This window comes from Felis catus, chromosome C2 (genome assembly GCF_018350175.1).
Source record: "Felis catus isolate Fca126 chromosome C2, F.catus_Fca126_mat1.0, whole genome shotgun sequence".
In the NCBI taxonomy this organism is placed as follows: domain Eukaryota; kingdom Metazoa; phylum Chordata; class Mammalia; order Carnivora; family Felidae; genus Felis; species Felis catus.
Genome location: NC_058376.1, coordinates 3,577,787 through 3,598,072, shown reverse-complemented (window position 1 = coordinate 3,598,072; position 20,286 = coordinate 3,577,787). Strand labels below are relative to the sequence as shown.

Genomic DNA, 20,286 nt, shown 5'->3' with positions numbered 1-20,286 from the left:
AAACTAATGGCTAACTGGTAGAGATCATCGTCCCGCACGACCTGAGTCTCCATCTATTTACAAATATCTTAGTAAATTACAAGAAAAAGGCAATCTTATCAATAGCTAATCTCCAGAAACCTAAAGACTCCATTTCCCGGAGCCCCAACATCACCCCTCCATGGTGATATGGGAACAAAGGCAGAAGGAAATGGCAGGTAAGATTAAATTTCCTTCTAACCTGCAGCCCATTGACAACCACTTGAGGCCAGCAGAGTCCAGCGTCTCTCCATGAACTCCCTGCTGTCTTAATGCTAATGCTTTGCTAGAGGGAAAAACAACCTTAGCTTGACAATAGCTAGGCCTCCATATCCTAGGAGTCTTCTTTAGCATATGAAAATCCTTCCGGGAATTTCCCCTTGACTTTACCTCCCTCAACTCCCAAGTATATAACCAGTCTCTTCTCAGGGTCTGGGGCAGCTCTTCCTTTCTGGGTCCTGTCTTAACAAAACCACCTTTTTGCACCAAAGACGTCTTCAAGAATTCTTTCTTGGCCGTCAGCTCTGGACCCCACCATCACTCCCAAACCTCATCAGTGGGACATCCCTAAATGATCGGTTATCAGTGCAAATTGGACTCCCTCTGGTTGGTCCTAAGCTGGAAGTAGGGAAAATGGTCAGGAACTGCTCAGTTATTAATCAAGTCCTGGCCAATTGTTACAGAAGTTATGGTTTGCTCCTAGACCAATTGGTAGAGACAGAGGACTGACTGCCGACAAGCCTGACTTACAGCACACTGGCTTTTTGGGCTGGTTTCTATAAATAATGGTTTGGTTTCCTGGGCTGTAGCTTGTGCATCAGAGTTCTATTTTTCTATACGACTTGGCCATCATACATTTGTATATCTGATTTCTAATGTGTTTTTGCAAGTTATACAAATAACTGTGTCATCTTAAATCTAAATACTGTTGCTTTTTGAGATTTAGTACCTTCAGCAATAACAATAGCCCAATAGTTTTATTTCTTTAAACCCATTTAAGTACTCAAAAAAAATTGACCTAAATGGGGAGAGGGGGGAGACCAGTCCTAAAGTCATCATTGTCCAGTGGAAACAGTACTCATCTAGAGCCAGAATGCCCAAGTTCCAATTCTGGGTCCCCATGGCTTTGGTGACCTCAGGCAGTTCAGCTGCCCTCTGAGGCTCGGATTCCTATTTTGTAAACTGACGAGAATATGCCCTTCTAATCTCCAAGAGCCGCCACAGGGACCAAAGATAATATTTTATGAATGTATTGTCATTTATTGTGATAGCTACATCATGTTAACAACAAAAATATTACCAAGAAATCACACATCCTTCATAGAAAGTTCCCCACACACCCACCCCAAGGTGTGTTATTTGTTGTTGCTGTCAGAGTAGGGGAGGAGTGGCTGAGGAAACAGAGTTTGATCTTGCCCGACAGCCTTGTGGATGCCACATCCAAGAAGGGAAACATCCACAGATCTCCCAGGTCACACACACTTTGCAGGCCTTTCCTTCAGAAACAGTGACAGAATGGAAGATGGCGATCTTAACCAAATCTCAGGCCCAAACACATCATTTACTGAACAAAGAAACAATTTACAAGCTGATTAACACACAAGACCCTACAATTAACATTATTTGTTAGTTGCAAAGAAAAAAAGTTGTAAAAAAAAAAAGTCAGGTGTTTGGGATAAAGATGATTAAGATCTACTTTGTGTTTGACGGTTGCCACACTGACTACAATTGTGTCTTTTCATAATAAAAAACGTCAACAATATTTTAATGTTAGAAATCTGTGATGATAATACTAACGGAAATAAATTTTTGCCTTTACGCATGTGAAACTGTCGGAAACTCAACTTTCAGATTTGCTCTAACAATGACAGTAACTACGGTTTGCTAAGTTCCAACTTGTGCTGGCAGTGTTCTGTTGTTGTTTTTAATTTTGTTTAATGTTTATTTATTTTTGAGGGGGGGAAGGGCAGAGAGGGGGAGACACAGAATGCGAAGCAGGCTGCAGGTTCCGAGCTGTCGGCACAGAGCCGGATGTGGGCTTCAGACTCACGAACCACGAGATCATGACACCAGCTAAGTCAGACACTTAACCCGCTGAGCCACCCAGGCGCCCCTGGGCTGGTGGTGTTTTAAGAGTTTTATATGAATTATCTTATTAAACCCGTGCTGCCATTCCCCCACCATACAGTTAAGGAAGCCACAGAGAAGTAAAGTCGTTGCTTGTGATCATAGAGCCAGCGGGATTCAAGGCTCATACCCCTACTGCCTCCCAGGTCTCTGATTTAAAGGAGTAACTATGGTTTTTGAGGAGTGGCCTTAACCATCTACCAAGCCGAGAACCACTGGCTCAATACGCTTTAGATTGGAAAAAATACAGCAAGTGGCATAAACAAACCCTGTTCTGGATCACATCGTTAGTAAGCAGCTGGGTATCTGGCCATAGCACTGGTGAACCCTAAAATTTACAACTTTTGTCCCACGCACAGTAGTCAGAGTTCCCCCTCCCCCCATCTTTCAATCTACAGTAATTTCACTACACTGCAGGTTTATTAAGTGTCCAAATAAAGCAATACCGGGTGACAGCAGGGCCGCCTCCCCAGCCTCCCACAGCAACACGGGACCTGATCCAAACTCCTCCTTCCAGAAGCGTTCCCTGGCTCCGATCAGGCTCTCTCCCTCGCAGGAGACCTGGGGAGTCCCGGGAAGACTTCATCGGGCCAAGCCGGTTCCTGGCAGCTTGACCCCTAACTCCCAGGTGACCCCGAAGTGCCCGGTGATCACAAGAGCAGCGCCCTCAAACTCCGAAGGCCTTCAAAATGCTCGCTTAACTCATCCTTTGCCTTTCTTTGGGGGGGAACGAGGGGCAAAAAGGTGAGGCCATCACCAGGAGGGGAAAAAAGGAAGAAATCCTCCTCTGCTCCTTCAAAACCTTTTCAGGGAGGCCCTTCCCGTAATTCCCCCGCAAGGGTCTCCCGTCGCGCCCCAGCCGGCCCTCCCCGCCACCCGCCACCAGGCGTTTCCCATCATCCCCCTGGGAGCTCTTCCCATCATCCCCCACGAGGGATTTCCCATCCACCCCCGCGGCGAGCTTGCGCAGAGGCGGCGCTCCGTGAAGACGGGCGGGCGCGGCCGGCCGGGCCTCGGGTGAGTGCGGACGGGGCGCGCCCACGGGTCCGCCCAGCTCCCTTTCTCGGGTAGGAAATCCTCTTCTGCCCCTTCCCCCGTGTGGGTGACGGAGGCCGCCTCTCTACCCACCTGCCCTCCTCCAAAACAAAGAACGGGAGCACAGGGGCCCGACTGGAGCGGGTGCCCCGCGCCCCTCTCGTGGGGGTGCTCCCGAGCGGGGGGAGAGGGCTCTTGGAAGCCCTCCTGGGGGTCTGTTACCCAACCGTGCACACCTTTCTGACCCACTTCCGAGCGGAGGGCTGGAGGCCTGGCGGTTGCCATGGCAACTGGGGGAGTCCCGGAGCCGTCCCTTCTGAGCTCTTCAGGACCGTGCATGGGAAGCCCTAAGAACTGAGGACGGTGGGAGGCATGCCGGCAGGCCTGTTTTGTTGTGTTGCCTGTGCGGCAGCCGCTCAGAGAATAAGCAACAAAATGAACTCAGACCCATCTCAATTATGGAAACGTCAGGCTGTGTATTAAAATTGCTTATGTTCTTGGAAACGTATGCATGTGTTACAAGTATACCCACATATGACCATACATGTACAGATATAGGTACGTAGATACAGATATGTGGGTATACGGATGTAGATGTATAGCTATTTTAAAAACGGGAGTTGCGGGGGCGCCTGGGTGGCTCAGTCGGTTAAGCCTCTGACTTGCTCAGGTCATGACCTTGTGGTTTGTGCGTTCAAGTCCCGCATCCCACCCAGAGCCTGGATCCCACTTTGGATTCTGTGTCTCCCTCTCTGTCTGTTCCTCCCCCACTCACATTCTGTCTCGTTGTCTCCCAAAAATAAATAAAGAATAAACATTTTAAAATAGGAATTGCAACTTTTTTTTTTTTTTAGAAGGAGGGGGAAGGGCAGAGAGAGAGAGGAAGAGACAGAATCCCAAGCAGGTTCCACGCTGTCAGTGTGGAGCCTGACACAGGGGTCGATCTCACAAGCTGTGAGATCATGACCTGAGCCAAAGTCAAGAGTCAGTTGCTCAACCAACTGAGCCACCCTGGCACCCCTAGATAGATACTTTATACGGATTTTTTTAAGTTTATTTATTTTGAAAGAGAGAGATGAGAGTGTGTGTGGAGGAGGGGCAGGAGAGAGGGAATCCCAAGCAGGCTCTGCACTGTCATTGTGGAGCCTGACACAGGGGTCGATCTCACAAACTGTGAAATCATGACCTCAGCCAAAGTCGAGTCATTTAACCAATTAAGCTACCCAGCCCCCCCCCCAACAGATAGTTTAAAAACAGGAATTGCAACTTCTTTTTTTAAAAAATAAAAGATTTTAGGGGCGCCTGTAGCTCAGTTGGTTAAGCCTCGGATTTTGGCTCAGGTCATGATCTCACAGTTCGTAGGTTCAAGCCCCGCGTCAGGCTCTGCTGACAGCTCAGAGCCTGGAGCTTGTTTAGGATTCTGTATCTCCCTCCCTCTCTGCCCCTCGCCTGCTGGCGCTCTCTCTCTCTCTCTTTCTCTCTGCCTCAAAAATAAATAAACATTAAAAAAAATAAAAATAAAAGACTTTTAATGACATTTAGTGAATAGGAGTCAGATGCAGGGTTGGAACCCTAGCTCTGTTTACTTCTTTCTGGTCAGTTTGTCCATGTTTAAAATGGAGATCTAGCTAACTGCCCTCTTAGGGCCGTTGCCATGTCTGAATAAAATGTTTCTAATGAGCTCAGCCCAGTGGGGAGTGCTTGGTAAATGCAAGCTATTATTAATAAGTATTCTGTGTTAACTGTGTAGTAAGCTAAGCACCTTCTATCGGTAGGTCTTTGGTGAACTTTTGACTCCAATTTATCTTAATTATCTTCAATTGTCGTTTCTTGCTAAAGAGGGATCAAACTGCCAAGGTGTCAGCCAGGTAATTGTGAGGATCAGAGTTAGGCTGTGATGAAGAGATTTCACTAAATGCTCGTATTCATTAGTGCTAATACACCTGAGGGCAGGAAGAGACTGCAGTTTCTGGAAATATATAGACATGTAGGTTCTCTTTTTAACATTTATTTCTTTATTTGGAGAGAGAGAGTGTGAGCAGGAGAGGGGCGGGGGGGGGGGGGTGGGGAGACAGAATCCTAAGCAGGCTCTGTGCTATCAGCGTAGAGCCCAAGGTGGGGCTCCACTTCACGAGCCATGAGATCATGACCTGAGCCGGAAACTGAGAATCAGACACCTAACTGTGAGCCGCCCAGGCTGCCCTTGACTTGTAGATTCTTAAGCGCAAGTGGCTCTTGGAACAGTTTGAAGTCACGCCTCTCTCATGCAGATGGCAGTCAGCAAAGAAGAAACAAACAGACACACCTGCCTGAGTTATGTGCTTTAATGAGGGATGTTGAGAATCGTGTCATCAAGAGACAAAAACGAATTCCTGACCACCCAGGAAGCGAAACCATTCAGTAATGTGCATGGGGGGGGGGGGGGCGGGGAGGTTAGTGGAGTCAGCCGGGGTGGAGGCGAGATGTCTGGAAATTGTGCAGACTGGCCTTGTCTGCTGGACAGCAACTCAGGGGAAGAGCTGCGGCTCCTCTGTGCTCTGCTCTCACCACCCAGCACACGGTAAGGGTTCGGTCAACACAAGCTGATCAAACTGAATGTTAGGTATCATTTTGCAACAGCACTGGAAGTTACGCAACACTTGGAAAAGAGAAAGAAAAGGAAAGTACATCCAGTTTTTATTCTCTTTTTCTTCTGCTTTATGAGCTGGGTTTTTTACCGCTCTGAAATCAGGCTTGATTTCCCAGGGGCCCTCTCAATACATCAGTTAAGTAATTGTAGCAGTGTGTGTGTGTGCAGGGCCCCTGGGTTGGGTATTAGGGGGCTCTGAGGAAAGGAGGAAAATGTGCAGACCATTTAGGACAAATTCAACATTAATTAATCCATGCTATGAAAAAAAAATTACCAAAACTCGGATGCTTTGTGGCTTCATCTTGGACCCCTATTCTAAAAAAGATGTCACTCCCCTGTCCTAGTGGATATGTAAGATTGGTCCTACTCTGCCGTCACAGATGACGTTGGTGTGGCCAGTGATGGTGGAGGGAGATCTCAAGGGACAAGGGGCTGCACCCTGCAGGACTTAAGGATGCATCAGGCTCTCTGAGCAAGGTGCAGGGAGGAGCCTGTGAGCTGAGTGACTTCTGCCGCAACGAGGCTTGTCCTGCCCAACTTGCAGAAAGGTCATGAGAACCAAAGATAATGAGGATGAGATGCTCTCTCTGGAAACGCCCCGTGCTGTAGAAATGGAACGTGTGTATTTCACTCGGGCTTTTAAATCACTGACCACATACTCTTCGCTCCGTCCGGAAGAATCCGGAAGAATAATGTGTTCCCACATGCCAGCGATGTAGCAAAATGATGCAGTGGTCACCCTGAACCCACTCCCCCAAATGAAGAAATGTATCCGGGTGAATATCTGCGTGCATAGGTCTCTGTCCACACCTCAAATCCACCTGTGTGGGATTTGGTTGTGTGCGGGTTGAGGGTTCACCGACCAGAGGGAGGAACGTGGAGACTAAATGCGCACTACCGTGTTGCCTCCTAGAATGGCCGGCCCCGCCCCGCTCTCCAGCCCGGCGACTGCTGCCCACAGAACCCGTGCCTACTGTAAGTCATTTCTCTCCTTTGCTAATTTGATGGGCAAAAGGGCATCTCATGGTGCTTTTACTTTGTATTTCCCGGAGTGTTCGTGAGGACAAGCACTTTTCCGCCAAAGGCTTATTCTCCACCTACATGAGCTACTGTTAATTTTTTAGATCATTTTTCTCCAGGACGCCCTCCTAGATCAGTGTATGCTGTTCTGTCTTTCTGAAACGCGATTCCCGATTCTATGTTTCTCTTCACCTTGAATACCCTACCCAGACGCGGCCTCCTGGGGGGCTGCTTTCCTACCTGCTTCGAGCCCCTGGGCCCCCTCCCTTCTGTTGCGTTCCTGCCACAATCGTGACTGGTGCCTCCAGGTCTGCCTCCCTAAGTGCTCCCAGGGCCTTGACCCCCATAGTCTAGCACAGAGCCTGACACAGGGTCAAGGCTCTAATTGTTAAAAATTACTAAGTGTTTTTTGCAAAGTGGGTAAAATGCAGTGAAGTATAAAGAAGAAAGGAAAGACGACCAGGAACCTCGCCTCCCAGGTCCGGCCGTTCCTGGCATTTTGGCGTGAATCCTTCCAGGCTTTTTAAATGCACAGATATTTGTACTTGATGGGAATGCTTTCATTTCTCACTTGCCATTACCATGTACCTTCTATGGCACACGTGTCCGAGCTTCTTCAGAAGTGTTTTAAATTTTTTTTTAATGTTTATTTTTATTTTTGAGAGAGACAGAGACAGAATGCAAGTGGGTTAGGGGCACAGAGAGAGAGGGAGACACAGAATCCGAAGCAGGCTCCAGGCTCTGAGCTGTCAGCACAGAGCCCGACGCTGGGGCTCAAACCCACGAACCGTGAGATCATGACCTGAGCCGGAGTCAACAGCCCAACCAACTGAGCCACCCAGGCGCCCCACTTCAGAAGTGTTTTAAATGACCAAACAACGTTTTGCCTTGAGGATGTCAAAATTATCTTCATTCAGTCAAGTTTTGATGAAAGAATGAGTGGAAATGTTTAATACAAGTTTGAAGGAGGTACGGAGCGTTCCTTGAGGAGATTATACTCCTTTACGTTTTTAAGGAAATACCTTTTCAGCTGTCTTTTCTGGGCACCCCCTTCAATCCCTACTCTGGAGCGACCATCAAAAGTGCTTCCTCGGCTCTGGGTGCGAGCCTCGCCTCTGCTTCGGGCCCCGGTATACCTGCGTGTGACTATGTCTGTCTCTCCCTTCCGGGCCTGGTCTTTAATGATCCAGCTGCTAGGAGAAGCCTCTAAAAGGCTGGGGGCCAAGCACAGTAAGTAGTCAGGAGAGCTGCAGGATCGTTTCCCTCCCCCTCCACAAAGAGGAGAGCCACAGAGGGTTGAAACACCACGTGAACACTACAACTTGGCACTGAAATCCTGGCTGGGACCCCCTGTGGGCCACCCCGGGGGTCCTGGTTGCCACCCGTGCCACTGCCGCTGTTTCTGGCAAAAGGGGCAGGTTCTCAGTGTGGGGACCCTAGAAGTTTCCCCACCGAAACGGGATGGAAATGTAAAATCCCACGTCTATTAAGCAAGGTCAGTTGGGCGAAGACGACTTCATCTCACCAGTGCGCTCCTTTGATTGGCTCCATAGGATGTTCAGAATCCTGTTTGATTCACAAAAGTTGGGATATCAACAAAATGCATGATTGTTTTTTCTAAAACACTTTTTAAACTTTTAAGTTAAAACTAGAAAATGTGTAACCTGTTTAAGGATCTTTGGGGGGATTTGGGGGTTTCGTGGCTTGAGGTTCTCTGTTGTTTCATGCCAGCTAGATGGTGAGCGCCCTGTCCTTTCCCTCTGTGTAACAGGGACAGTGTCTTACACACAGAGAAGTGCTCAGTGACCCTGCCTTAGAGGAGGAAACACTGAGGTATAAACACGTTCAGGAACATTCCACAGTGGCACATCCAGTAAGTGCTGATCGGCCCAGCGGCGATCGCGAGGAGCATGCTTGCGGGAGGAAGTTGGGCGCGGGCAGCCAGGCCCCTCTTTGGTACCCGGCCACTGACGTGGCACACTGCACGTCCCGTCACAGATGCGCCCGTGTCTGCCAGCAGGGGGATGGCTGTGAAGGAACACGTAGGCGCCCTGTAGCACATTTGGCTTTAAAACCTCCATTAGCTCTAGGCCCCCCAGCCCAACCCTAACACGACTTACATTAAAGGTCGGGGGCAGGAAATCAAATTCCATTTTCATTTTATTTTAATTTAAACATTTTTTAGGATTCTTTATTTATTTCAAGAGAGACAGAGACGGTGTGATTAGGGAGGGGCAGAGAGCGAATCCCAAGCAGGCTCCGTACCGTCAGCGCAGAACCCAACGTGGGGCTCAGACTTACGAAACTGTGAGATCTTGACCTGAGCTGAAACCAAGAGTCGGACGCTTAACCGACCGAGCCACCCAGGTGCCCCGAGCTCCATTTTCAGAAGAAACTGGCAAACCCACAAAATAAGCTGCGCAGAGGGACTTTGTAGTCCCCTCTTACCCAGCGCCCAGTGTGTGTCCGGGAACCGTTACGCATTCATGCCGATGTGCTGTGTTTGCCAGTATTTGAGCCACTGCACGCTCGTGACCAGTCAGCGTCAAGGGTTCAGCAGGGCCCCCTGTGTGCCAGGCTTGACTCTAGGTGCTAAGGATTCACGGCGGACAAACAGGTAAAAAAAACCTCTACCCAGGCGCCATCCTAACACGTGACCTCCTTCGCCCTCACGTCAGCCCCAGGGAACCATGGGTGAGAGCCGGCGCTCGGGAGGGTAGGGTGATGTTCCCAGGGTGCCCCTCCAGTAAGGACGGGCCACCGCCGTCCACTCTGTTCGTCAGCAGCAACGCAGATAATTGAGCAGAGATCGCCTCGCTCACCGCCGAGCGCCCCAGAGCTGCCAGAATTCTGAGTTTTTGATGAGTGGAGATAAAATGAAGCTTCTCTTCTCCGAGTTAAGTGAGCCCCGCGGATTTTACCTCTCTAATAATGCTTAATGCTTGGATGCTTTCTAAGCCTGAGGCATTTCCTTAAGCTCTGAAGCCCAGAATCGCCAGAGCTGTCTCCAGGGAGGCCTCCTCTGGGAACGTCTGCCTCTGCTCCTTCCCTGGAGCATCCTGGCCTCGCCTCCCGGTTCCGGTTCCGCAGACACCGAGCTCTCTCGGACAGGAGGTCCTTGTTTTAAGCCTTACTTCTCATCGCAACCCCAGCCCCCGAGCACAGGGCTCATCTTACACACAGTAGGGTCTCATTCTCCCGTTCTTGGTCACGAAGGACAGAACCTCCCAGTAGGTGGAGTGACTCCTCCCTGCAAATTGGGGGGGTGACAAAAGCTGACCCCTCAGGTTGGATCTGCCCACCCTCGTCCTCCCTCGGGGTCACTCGGGTCACACGCGCACAGATTGGCACCAATAGAAATTCGTGATCTCGTTATTTTCTGTCTCTCGGCACCTGCTGCCCTCCCCCAGCGTTTGCTGCCCTTCCGCTAAATCCTCTGGATTGTCCCCAAACACCAGAGGCCACCTCCTCCCTCTTCACTTTCAGCCCCCGACTTCACCTTCCGCAAGAAGGGAGAGCAGATAACTCTCACCTCCCGCCTTCCCGCCCACAAAATGATCTCTGTCTCCATCTGTCCCGTCCCCATCCCGAGGCTCATTCTTCCGCGCGTGTTTTGGATTCCTGTCTTTCTGCCCCTGGAGGGCCCTGTGTCCTTTAAGCTGACAGCCCCCTGTCCTGTGCGCATCGACTCCCACTCCCTCTGGCGGCTTCTGTCGGACGGGCGTCTCCTGAGAGAAGTGGCTGGTTCCGGGTCTGGGGCAGACGTGTGAGGTGAGCCCAGAACGTGTTGTCACACTAGAAAGCAAGGACGCTATCGGGGGGACCAGGTCGTGGCGGAAGGAGTCGGGAGCCAACGGGAAGAGGCCGGAATGGGTGAATGAGGGGGGCGAGGGCAGCGGGTCAGAGCACAGCCAGGCGCCGGCCACCGGTGCGCGTAACAAAAGGGCAAAACGAAGCGGGAAGAAACTGGTGACGTGGGGAAGAATGCTAGAAGACCTACACCTTATTTTGCAACCTGGCCACTAAGGAGTTCCGCATTTACTCCTCCTTGCCTGTATGCACCGCGCCTCAGAGCTAAATAATCGGTGAGGGGAGGCCCGTCCTTGTGGACGCGTGCTGCCCACAGGAAGACGTCACGGGATGAGGACCTCACAGTTTCACTGCTCCTGCGATTCTCACCCCCGGTGAGTAACCGGCTCGGGCCGGGGACATCTGCTGTCACACTGGCTGTGCTCCTCACTGCCTGAATCTGCCCCCGCCTCGAGGCCTCGCCACCCAGCTCAGGAAGGGCAGGGAGCAAAAACGACACGTTGGACCACATCGCAAAGACGGAATCTGCACCGCACGGTGTGGGAGGCTGCGGGACAGATGGCCCGGACTCTGCGACCAGAGCGCGGGGGCAGAGACAGGTGCAGGTCAAACCTCCAGATGGGGAGACCTGGGGGACACATCAGGACAAGGCGCGTGTGGACTGTTTGGAACCCCATTTAAAAACAGACACGATAGCGGGGTGCCTGCCGGGGTGGCTCAGTCGGTTAAGCATTGACTCTGGATTTAGGCTCGGGTCATGATATCACGGTTCCTGGGTTCAAGCCCCGAGTTGGACTGCACTGGCACTGGCAGCATGGAGCCTGCTTGGGATTCTCCCTCTCCCTCTCTCTGCTCCTCCCTTGCTCTCTCTCCCTCTCTCTCTCTCCCTCAAATGGACACACTTTAAAAACAAATACAATAGTGAGAACGTAGGGAGTCAGGGAGGAGAGAGCACAGGCTGGGTATTTGATGCTGTTATGGGGATTATTCTTGTTTGGGGAGCCACGACGATGGGGTTGTGGTGGTGTTTAAAACCCTATCTTTTAGAGATACAAACTGAAAATTTGCCGATGAAATACGGCCGTGTCTGGGATTTGCAGCAGAATGGTCCTGGGACGGGAAGGGGGTCGACAGAAGGAGGAGGCGCAGTCGGCCGCGTGTTGGCAGTGGATGAAGTGCATGATGGGCCCACGGGCTTCACTCTCGTGTCCTGTCCCCTTCCACCTGTGCTTGGAAACGTCCAGACGCCTCAAACGTGCCCATCCTCCTCCCCGGGGTCCTCCTCCAGCTTTGGGTCCTTCTCTCTCCTCCCAGGCTCAGCGAACCCCCCTGAAATGGTCTGTCTGCTTTATGTGGCCTCTGCTTCCTGCTCCCACTCAGTCCCCTACGAAGGTCTGCCCGCCCCCCTGGAAGCTTCAGTCCCCACCTTCTGGGCCAAGCCTGTAAACTCTGACTCCTGTGCTGCATCTGGCCCTCTCCCTCCCCTTCTGGAAACCGCCTTCCTCGGGCCCTTGGACGTCACCGCCTGCCAGCCTCTCCCACCACTGTGTCCGCGACTTCCAGCTTCTCCTCTCTGTCCGGCCCCTAAATGTTGGCCTCCCTGGGTTCCGTCTTAGCCTCCTGCCTGGGCGAGCTTCTCCCCTGCTGTGCATTGCTGTCCACACCCAGCCACCCCCACCAGCCTAGGATTCTTCCAGAGACTCTAAAACCACACATCCAGCCCCGGTCAGCATCTGCACTGATGGGTCCCCTGGGCCAAATGCTCAACAAGTACAAATATGTTCCTCTCCCGCCTGCCCCCCAAGTCTGTGTCCCACATCCATGTCTCCCTAACGACTCTGCCACTCACTTAGCTGCCCAAGTCAGGCATGTGGGGGCCAGCCCTGGCTCCTATCTCTCCATTGCCTCCTTCCTCTGGTCTCGTAGATCTTTCTCCAACCCGTGCTCCCCAGCAGCCATATCTCGGGCCTGGACAGCCACAGGAGCGGCTCTCTTGCACCCTGTATGCCCCCTGTTATCACGTGTAACAGTGCTGTGATCGCTGGTTATCTGTGTGACATGTTCCCTAGCCGGGTGCTCTCTGAGCATCACGTCTGTCTCTGCCTCCCAGAGCCGTGCTGTGGCAGTGGGGCCCTGTCGCCTCTGCCTGCCTCTTGGCTTGGGTCAGTGGGAGAGTAGGACTTGAGAGAGAGGACTGTTCACTCCCTGCTCGGTCCCTGCCAGGCCACAGCCAGACAGCAGTCACCCCCGCTCCCAAGCCCCAGCCCCCTCCTGCCGAGCACCTCTGGCCACAGCCTCAGCTCCGCCTGCCGTGCCAGCAGCTTCCTGATGTTGCTAGCCTAAGGATGCATTCCCCCATTAGTTTCCCTGCACCCTGTGCCCTGCTCGAGCTTAGGGAACGCCCCCCGTACCAGGCTCTGCCCCTGCCGCACACATCCTTGTCCTTCCTGGAGCCTCAGAACGTGACCTGACTTGGAAGTGAGGCTGCAGATGTAAATAGTTAAGCTGAGGTCATGTTGGAGCGGGGTGCACCCGACATCCAACGACTGGTGTCCTCATAAGAGGGGAGGCGTGGAGACGCAGCGCGGCGACCGGTAGCTTGGAGCCTGGCGTCCGCTAGCTGAGAAACCCCGAGGATTGCCGGCAACCGCGGAAGCTAAGAGAAAGGCCCGAAGCAGATTCTTCCCTGGAGGCTTCAGAGGGAGCACAGCCTTGATCTTAGACTTCCGGCCTCCAGAGCTGGGAGACCATAAACTTCGGCCGTTCGAAGCTACCCAGTTTGAGGTACTTGGTCACGGCGGCCCTAAGAAATGCCCCTTCCTCACGCTCACGTCGATTTGCTTTGGAGTGCGCCCGGCCTCTTGCTCTGTGAACTTTTCAGAGTCAAGGCCCCTTGCTGACTTGGAGGCCTCAGTGCCTGGCACAGGGCTGGCCGCTCTAGGCAAGCAGTAAGCATCTGTTGGATAAGAAAGAGCTTGCCCCTCGTTTGGTCTGTGGCTCTTTCACCGAAATAGCATCAAAACATTGACAGCAAGCATGGAAGTTTGGGGTTAAAGCAGAGGCCACCCCCCCCCCCACCAGGCGAGGTATGTTCAGCTGACCAGCCCCAAGTCTGGCCGCCCTGGGTTCGTCCGTGTGGAGCCCTGGCCCTCGGCTGTGTCAGTGGCCCCCGAGGGCACACCCTCTGTGGCCTGGCGCGCCTGGTCACGATTTGGAAATGCTGGATATGAGAAGTCCAACTGGATTGGAATTCTTTCTGTTCTTCTAAGAAATTTCCACATGACGTGTCAATGAAAGAGAAGGAAGAGCTGTTAGATTCTTTACAATTTCAACTGTTGTAAGATCTGTGATGGCAACAAATGGCTTTAAAATTATCTGGTCGCACAAAGAAAGCGTCTCAGTGGTGACGTGCGAGCTGCGCCCTCCGTCCAGAACCTGCGTGCGGCGTCTTCACCGTCAAGCCTGGTGCGTTCTCATCGTGAAGCAATCACAGGTTTTCATTTCAAAGTGTGACCTGTCTTATTTGGGGAGTTTGACACAAATTGATTATCTCCCCTAATACATTTTTAGGTGTTTCTTATGATCGCATACCCGATTAATATTTTATAAAAGATAAATATTGTCGTCATTTCTAAAATTAAAAGACTAACACTCTCAGCAAACACCATGAAGACCGCCCGGCTCCCTCCGGTTTTTCCGGGTGCCATACAAATACCACTTTCTCTGAGAGGAGATGTTGTGAACACCGTCAGGAGACGCCATCCCTGTGGCACCGCACTCCTTCACGCGGCTGGCAAACAGAGACTGGTGTCTTCTGAGTCAGGGCTGGACCCTGAGAATCTCTCCAACCCCAGGCCGGGGGCCAGGAGGTAGATTTAGAAATAACTGGGACCAGTTCCTGGTGATAAGTCAGGACGAACTGGTTTCTACTGCCCCCAGGAAACGCAGCGCAGACTAGGAAGACGGAGAGAGTGGATCCAGCTCGCAGAGTTCGAGCCCACCGGGACCGGCTGAGGTTGGAGGGCCAGGCAGAAATGGCCTTGTGTGGGAGAAAGCACGCCTCTCGGAAGCGACAAAGCTCGGGCAGGAAGCTGTAAGCGCGGGTCGGGCCTGTTGTCCCGCCACTGAAGGACCAGGTCGTGTTCCTGCGGACCAAGGGGCGTCGTGAAGGGTTTTCGCTGGGAATGACAGGACCCCAGCTGCTTCAGGAGGGCGATTTGGTGCAGCTGGGAGAGTGGGTGCCTGAGGGAGAGCCTAGAAGTGGGGGGAGGGGACGGCTGATGCACACGTTCAGCGGCAGACAAGGAGCCCTGAGCAGACCCTGCAGGAGTACCAGAGGAGGGGTGACCTAGGACGAGCTGGGAGCCACACTGCGCGGGTTTGGGGATCACTCAGAACGGAGAGTCAGGAAAGGGAGAAGGGACTGGCAGACAGAGACCCTGCCAAAGGGAGAGAGACGTTGAGGGGCCTGCGGCCATCCCCAGCAGGTGTCCTGTGGCCTAACCCCGGGGCCACCTGCAGCCGGCAGGTCTCCTTTCTGCATGGAGAACCTTTGCAAAAGCCAAGTAGGCCGTGCATTGGACACAAGTCAACTCAGCCGACAGAAAAGGATAACCGTGTTCTAGAAACAGTACGGGGCCCCAGGGGAAACCGTGAGCCGGGCAGGGGAGGAGGGAGCTGGCCCGAGGGAGATGTTGGGTGGGGCAGGGCAGGTCGGTGAGGGCCGCTGTCCCTACAGACCTCAAGGTTTTCACAGGGAGGCCCTGGATTGTTTTAGCCCTAAGCATTGTTCTTAGTTTTAGCTGGGGGCAGCCACTTCCTGGAATTTCATCTGCAAGATGTGTTTTCTGCTGCGCTTTGCTCTTCCTGGGAGCTGCTCCTCTGGGAGCTGGGCTTGGGTGCTCTGTGCCTACAGAGGGTGCTCTGTGGGTGCTGTGGGAACGTCATGGGGCCCTCTGGCGGCTGCCCAAGGTCAGTTGTGGGCCAAAAGTGAGAGCGGGATGCAGAGAACAATTGTTGGGGGGGGGGGGGGACGGGGACCATGTGTGAAGACACCAGCAAGTGCAACGGATGCAGGTGACTGGAGCCAGGCTGGGCTTGTCCGGCTAACCCTGTGAGCTGCCGTGGGTCGTGCGCGTCCAGACGTGATAGAAGAAGGCTCAGCAGAGGCTCTCCGTGGACCCCACTTTCACTTAATACAATGCTACTTTCCTGATTCTGACCCTTGAGAAGGGACGATAGGAATAAAGGCCAGTGGCCCGAGGCACGCCCTTTTTAGCGCTGGGCCTTCCCGCGGGACGCGTCGCTTTGTCTCTTTGCTGCTGGTCGGCAAGACCTGCCTTGAGGACTAAGGGCCCAGGGGGGGCTCCCCGTTGGCCAGTGGAGAACAAGCCAATGAATGCCTGTGAGCCCGCCGGCAGGTGCAAGGACACAGGACGGCCGCCGAAATACCGCCCGGGGGATGGCCGGGGGGCCCCAGCAGCCGGCGGGCCGGCAGCGCCGCTCGCGTGGGGGCGCCCCCGGGGCTGTTTGGGACCCTGGACGCGCCCCGGGGCCGGGGCTGAGGCGTGGATCGCGGGAGGGAGGGGAGGATCGGAGGAGGGGGACGAGCCGGAGAGGGAGGGCCGCGCCGCCCGCCGCCGCCCGGCCCCGGCGCCCCACGGCCCGCAGGAAAGTGAAAGGGGCGGCGGGGCCGGCGGGGCCTCCGCGCGCCGCCCCAGGAAGTCGCGAGCAGGAAGCGCCCGCGGCGGCCGGGTCGGGCTGCGGCGCAGGTGAGGCACGGGGACAGGGGTAGGGGCTGGGCGGGGAGAGCGGCGCGGGGTGGGCGTCCTCGGGCTTGGCGGCGGCGCGGCACCTGCCGCGGCGGGGCCGGTCCCGGCGCGCCGGCTGCCCCCCGCCCCGCCGGCCTTTGTGCTTGGCCTTGGCCTGGGCCCGGGAGTCTCGACTCCTTCCGTGCGTCCGGAGGGACCCGAGCGGCGCGGGGACCCCGGGCAAGTGGGGGCAGGGACGGGCCGAGCGGTCCTGCGGGTCCCCCCCTCCCCACCCCGCCCAGGCCGCGCTGGCATTGGGGGACCGGGGCCGCCGCGGGAGGAGCCCCGCGCATTGTCCGCCGCGCGCCGGGGACGTGGGCGTGCCGCCGAGTCCGCCTCCCCCGGGACCGGCCGCCGGGGAGGAGCCGGCGGAACAGCCGTCCCGGAGGCTCGGGGCGCCGGCGCCCTGGGCCTCTGGGCGGTTTGCGTGCGGCGCGGCTGGTTCCCGGGCTCGTGAGCCTCCCGGCCGACGCGAGTGACAGCGACCTTGTGGATCGAGAGGGGAGCGCCGGGACGTCCCCCACCTGCCGACCACCACCCATCGGGCTCTTTTTTCCTCTTTCTCCCACCTTCCGGCCCTCCCCGCCCCAGCAGCCACGCGGCCCATCCCGGTGACCCGGCGACCGCGGCGGACCGCCCGGATTTGCATTTGAACGGAGGACCCTGGAAAGCCCCAGCCCTCGGCCCCCAGGTCGGAATTTCTTTTTAAAAGGGGAATGAATTGTAACGCCTGCCTCTCCTCCGGCTTCCCTGAGCTCGCTGCCGGGAACGTGCTGCCTGCCTCGGATCTGAAATCCTGTCAAGTTGTTTGAGTTGGTGACTGTGTTAGATTTCCTCCCAGGCCCCTTCGCTGGTGTCCTTGTGGGTCAAGGCTCCAGACCTTCAGTGTCTCACCATGGAGTCTTGAACCGGCATCTGCAGCTTCTGTTTTGTGCACCGCCTTTGGGGTTCTGTCTGCGGGTGGAGGCAAGGACAGTGGTACAGGTAGAGGAGTCCTTTTTTGTGTTTAGACCCCGGGAAACACACAGTGGCCATTGTCATTAATCTTTAATATGGAATAGAGCCTTTAAAGTACCAACTGCAGAAAGTATTTTCTCTGGCAAGGAAGCTGTATTCGTTCTCCCTCCTCCCCTCCTCCCCTCCTTCTCTCTCTCTCTCTCAAGAAAAAAGAAAAACTTTTTTGGGGGAGGGGCATGCACTTGCCATCCATGTTTGTCTCAAAATAAGGCCCACTTTTAAAACTTTGTCTTTAAGTAGGTCATTTAAAATGTGCTCAGGGTTGTGTAGATCGTTTAGAGCAGCACTCAGTTCTGGAAAGACCCTTTCCGCCTTACTCTTGCCATTACCTCCTTTCAGTCTCCTTATTTTTGCATGGAAGAGCGCACGGAGCCACTGCCGGGCCACCAGTGGAGGGTCTGAGGCCGCCCTGGGGAACGCAGGTCTCCCTCGGGTCACTCCTCTCCTAGCTGGCTGGGTTGGGCTCTTCCAGAAGGCGGGTGTAAAAACGTGCCTGTGGCAGATTTTAACAGAGTTGGCGGGGGGTCCTGAAGTTGCTGTCTTTGGTGATAGAGTGACACTGGACATTCTGACTTCTCTCCCGAATGTTGAGTTCCAGGGGCTCCTGGAAAGAACGACGGGGGGGGGGGAAAGTCTGTCTCCTTTTTACGTGATTGGGCTGCATGCCAAACACAGGATGTCAAGCAGGTGCTTTGCCTCGTTCTTCTGTGCTCTCTGGAGGGGACAGGACAGCCTGGAGGAAGCGAGGTGGGAGGGAGGACAGGGCTGAGAGGATCTGGACCTGAATCTGCCCAGTGTCCAGCCCCGGCGAGCCATCTGTCCCTGTTGTCCTCCGTAGAAGGGAGCGCCATGCCTCACGGTGGTTACAGGAGTCCTCGCCGTGAACCTCAGAGGGCTCGGCCGGCTCTCCGTGGAATGCTTCTCAGTGGGCACCGCCCGGGCTCTGGAGGAAGGAGCCTCATTAAGTTGAGCTCTTAACATCTCGCGTGTAAAATCACTACCTTTATGCAGCTTAACTGCACTTGCTATGAGAATTATATTACTTGGCTTTGACCCACTGTACAGGGGAAAAACCCGCTGTTGTTTTAAAAAGAGATTGACGTTTTCCTCCCCTGCTGTTTTCCAGTGCCTTTTGGATTTTTTAATTTTTTTTTGAAATTACAGGTTTTACCAGAATTGAGGTTGGTTGGTTGATTGATTGATTCAGATGACAATAGAATATTCCTAGATAAGCCGTGCCTAGAGAAGCACTGTTTGGGCAGAGGAAGAAATTGCACTCTGACCATCCATTTTCAGGCACTGTGAAGTTGAAATCAAATCGTTCACTACGAGGTCATTGTCGCAAGATTGTTTCTCAAAATAGATTTAGGCTCAAGCAGGGGCCCACTCGTTTTGAGCAGAGTTTTAGTAAAATATTTTGTAAATCTAGATTTTGAGCAAAAACATTTTTGAAGCATTTGTGGAGATACATTTCACACATCTCTTGAGCCCTTGCTGCGTGTGAAGTTCTAAACCTCAGTCAAGGGAGCGGGGCCGTCCCCGGCAGTCCTGGGCCTCCCTCATCCATGTTCACAAGAACACTAGCTGCTGTTTACCAAGCATCTTCCACACCAGGCCCTGTGTGAAGGGTTTTCCACGGACAATCTCCTGTCCTCTTCATAACAACCCTAAAATGTAGGTGCCATCATCCCTATCTTTTAGGCAGGGACCGCAAGGGAGCAGACAGTTTAAGCAGCGTGCCCTGGGTCACCCAGCCCAAGGCGGGGTGGCGGGGGGGGCGGGGCGGGGAGGGGTGGTGCAGCGGGCTGGCGGAAGTTCAGGCACAGTTCTGGCTGGAGCAGACTCACCTCTCCACCGCCTCCCTGGGTGGAGGGTTCAGGGTCGGGGCTTTTGGGATGAAAACTCAGCAAGGATTTTGAATTTTTCTCTACCGTCGTGCAGGGAGATCCTTGAAGAAGGTGTGCGGAGGAAGAAGGGAGAAGGGAGGGCTGGAATGAGAGAGGAGGAGACGCCCAGGCACTGAGGAACTTAGTTGGAGTGCTCCGACTCTCCTATTTGCTTTGCTTGTTTGTTATCCCGAGGAAGTTGCTTGAAGACGTTAAATAAATTTCAGCTGCTTTAGATTGAGATTAAGGTTTACTCAAAGTAGCTTTCTTTGAAAAAGTATATCAGCCGGTGAATTTTTGGCCAGGGTCCTGCAGTGCACCGTGTACCGTGTTGTTTAATGCGTTGGTCCAAAAGACTCCTTGTTGCCGAGCGTAGCGGATAGACTGGAAAATAACACAGGTCATGAGGTTGGCTTTGGGACGGGGGACAGATCTCCCTGGGGTGCCGGGGGTCTCTGAGGTGACCACAGGAGATGAGGACGGAGAGGCAGATGCGCAGTCGAGTTCCTTCCCGTGGCATTCGGTGTGTTTCCACTGAGTTGCACGGCCACAGTTCAGCGATCGGTTTGCTGATCTGCCGTCTTGTCGAGGCCTGCGTTCCTCTCTGTTAGCGCGGCCCAGACGTGGCCTGGTCCGCGGTGGGCGGGATCGAGCGTGTCCGGGGTCCTGCGTGCCCTGGTAATTGAGCACGTGGTGTAGCCACCGGGCACAACCGGGCTTCCTGTGAAGGCCGATATTAGCTCTGAGGAGTACCGTGGTTAAGAGCCAAGGGGTTGATCTGTAGACGTCTCCCACATGGAGGCGAGCCCTGGGTCGCCTGAGGCTTCATCAGAACATCGGGTGAAACTCATTCCTGTGATCTTGGAACAAGCCGTCCCGAGTGTGGACGCTCTGTGTCCGCCTTGTAGCGCTCACGGCGGGAGTTCCCCGTCGT

General features: G+C 54.0%; 1 protein-coding gene across 12 annotated transcripts in view; it reads left to right on the top strand.

Moving 5' to 3' along the window:
- The first annotated feature begins 3,076 nt into the window (after positions 1–3,076).
- Positions 3,077–20,286, top strand: part of SLC37A1 (solute carrier family 37 member 1) — a 77,970-nt gene continuing 60,760 nt past the window's right edge. The window contains exons 1-2 of one of the 12 annotated variants that reach the window (XM_045036561.1): positions 3,096–3,162; positions 6,723–6,784. The gene's annotated coding sequence lies outside the window, so the exon portion shown is untranslated. Of the gene's footprint in view, positions 3,163–6,722; positions 6,785–8,607; positions 8,703–16,251; positions 16,411–16,759; positions 17,141–17,194; positions 17,434–20,286 lie in introns of those variants that run through there. The other 11 variants (XM_045036559.1, XM_045036560.1, XM_045036563.1 and 8 more) reach the window with 11 other exon arrangements.